Here is a 3,116-nt window from a genome sequence, read left to right on the forward strand (position 1 = left end):
TTCTAATGTAATATTAATAGCGATATAATTGGATGGGTCCAACTCTTCTCTTAATGACCTTTCGAACTTCTTCTTTTGTGAAGATTAACCGTCAGCTTTTGAGTAAGAATCATTTGCCTTTCGCTTTTCGGATTTATGATGGGTCTCTTCTTTCGCTGAATTGCTTGCCTCAAATACTTGCAACACAGGTTGAATTAAAGCTGATAAAATACCTTCTTCAACTTGCTCGTCTTTCTCGGCTTTATCATATAACTCTCTAAGAGTTTTAATCTCCTTTCGAAGCATATACTTGTGCATATCGGACACAGGAATGAGCCCTGTCTAAAAGGCCATTACTGCCGTCGTTTCAGATTCATCCAAATGTTCTACTAGATGCGCCTCTGCCTTGAATTGTGACAAGAATCCTTTTAGAGATTCCTTCTTTCCCTGCTTTAATTGGAACAACGCCGATACCTGCTTCGGTTTCACTCGTTGATGGCCATAGTTGGTCAGAAATTTTTCTTCAATCTCCCTATAACTTGATATTGAACCCTCTTGTAAAGAACAGAACCACTTCAACGTCTTTCCCTTTAAACTTGAAGAAAAAGATTTGTATAACAATGAATCCAAAAATGCAGTTTCCTTATATATCGAAAACTGATGCCGATATGCGAAAAGATGGTCCATCGGATCCGACGATCCATCATATTGTATGAACTTGGGTAACTTAAACTTCAGTGGAACAGGCATCAACTCAATACTTTGATGTATCGGATTTCTACTCACATCATCCGCTAACTTTCTTATTGATGCTGAAGTCTTCTCGAGCCCTTGATTTCCCAGTTGCTTTATCATCATTTCTTGTATCATCTCCTTTGTGATAGGTTGTGGTATCGGAATTTCCGATATTGGAGATACTTTGGCAACTCTTTCCTTTCTTGTTGATTCCTTTCCAGTATAATGACTACCCAATTTTGAACTGCATTCCTCCTCGTCTTCCTCATGAAGATCTCGTACTACATTACTTAGACCTCCCTTCTTCATCTCTTGGTTCTCTTTAAGTAAAACAGCGTTCAGTCTTTCCACCTCTTTCAATCTTTTCAATACTTCTTAAAGTGAAACTTCACCCTCAATATTTTCTTCCTGTAACCTCCGACTTATAGAAGTTCTTGTATTCCTTGTATGTGATTGATTATCGTTATCTATTTGCTTGCTATTCGCTTTCTCCTGGGAGCCATTATAATCCACCTCTCACTCCTTTTTCACACTTCTTTCACTCAAATTCAAAGAAACACTTCGGATTCTTGATCGAAGAAAAAGAAAAGCTAAGTTCTTCTTGTCTTCGATGCACAGACGGCGCCAATGTGATGTCTAAGAACACTTTTCTTAAGTATTCTAAGATCACACAACCTTACTAATGAATCAGAATGAATGGGAAGAGTGAATGAAGAAATTGAATCAAAGTTTTATTGATTGGCAATAAATGTTTACAATCTCTCTTTCTCTCTGTTTCTCTCTCCTGTTTTTACAGTTTTTTAGAATCTGGATTGAATGAAAAACATGAACCCTTTCTGATGCCCTTCTAGTTTTATATAGTGCCTCATTTGGCCTGGATCCAGTCAATCTTTGACACGTGTCCCTTGCCTTTCTTTCTTGTTTCCGCTTTGTACCTGCAACATAATTTGAACACCCACGAGATTTACCGAGATATTGGCCTATCTCGAGTTTTTAAAAAATCAAAACGAACATGTTTATAAGTACGATATTTGCCTACTACAACCTTCGCTGAAGTCCAAAAACTTTTCGGAAGAGGGTGCCCTCTAGGATGATTGGAAGAAGATGCAGAAGGTTAGGTCGGACGGTTCGAAAAAGCATTCCAGGAAGCAAGCAAAGATAGAGAATAAAGATGCTAATAGGACGAGGAAAGAGAGAAAATCTAAACACAAACACAAGAGTCGGAATTGCAGGTATTTCTTGTTCTGTTTGTAAAATTTGAGCAATAAAGTTCCTTTTCCGTTGATCAGCTTGGTCCTTTATTGAAGTTTGTGTATGCTATATGCAGTGAAGTAGCTACACCTTGATATTTGTTACTTTGTTAGGGCCATTTGATAGCTAGTGTGGAAGAGGTGGTTATGAGCATATATTCATTCGCTACGGCCATTTGTGATTCAAATCAAATATACGCAGTGAATTTTTTTTGAGCATCAGAAATTCAGCCATAAGATGTAACTTCCTGACACTGTCGTCATTTTTCTTTCCATATGCACTTTTAGTCTGGAACTCTGGATAGCTCAAGACTGCATACAAATTTTCTTACTAGTATAGAACTGTTTTCTATATCATCAGTGTCATATTTCTGTTTGCATGATTTAAGGGGAAAAATTTCAATATCCGTAGCACTCCCGAATTGTAATTAGAAGTATCATCTCAAGAAATCAGTAGATTTCCCCACTGAAGACAGCAAAAATTCCTGCATCTGGGTGAAGATTATCTTTGGCTCAACCATCTGTACAATTGTTCTCTTAAGGGTGCCTTTGATATGTGGAAAATTTTCTCTTGGGAACTTCTTTTTCTATATAGTAGGATTTGTGGCAACTTTTCACCACTAAATTGCTGTAAATTAGGTTAAACCTTTTCAAAGTAGTGCTCTTGAGTTGGAAATGTAAATCAAGATCTCCTTATATTTTCTGTAGAATGTTTGTACGGCTTGTTAAAAAGTAAACATGAATCTAGATTTACCTAGTTTTCATTTTAACCCAACAATCCATATCACGAAGAAAACTTTTCAAAAATACATTTGAAGGCAGTAGATGATTTCCTTATCAGAAATGAAGACAATGACGTATGGCACTAAATATTATGAAAACAAAATTGCCATTCAGTATAAAATACAACACTGAATTGGCACTCATTCTGGAAATCCAAGAATGGTAGGGTCAAAATTGCATTTGTATTACAACGAATGTCAATTTACACATTTGGTAATCCAAGAATTTAGTAGATTCAGAGATTATAAGCTTATTATCTTCATGGATACATAAATAAAAACGAAAATTCTATATGAACAAACTGAGGTGGCAAGTATCAGGTTTAGCTACAACACTCCTCAAGTTGCAAAACAGTTCATAAATAAATAA

The 3,116-nt window shown here is 36.3% G+C and overlaps 1 long non-coding RNA gene across 1 annotated transcript; it reads left to right on the forward strand.

Annotated features, from left to right (window-relative positions):
• Positions 1-1,773: 1,773 nt before the first annotated feature.
• Positions 1,774-2,674, forward strand: LOC147494730 (uncharacterized). The gene is made up of 2 exons (XR_015198930.1): positions 1,774-1,946; positions 2,042-2,674. It is a non-coding gene; the product is annotated as an uncharacterized LOC147494730 (long non-coding RNA).
• Positions 2,675-3,116: the final 442 nt, after the last annotated feature.

This window comes from Coptis chinensis, chromosome 6 (genome assembly GCF_015680905.1).
Source record: "Coptis chinensis isolate HL-2020 chromosome 6, ASM1568090v1, whole genome shotgun sequence".
Classification (NCBI taxonomy): Eukaryota; Viridiplantae; Streptophyta; class Magnoliopsida; order Ranunculales; family Ranunculaceae; genus Coptis; species Coptis chinensis.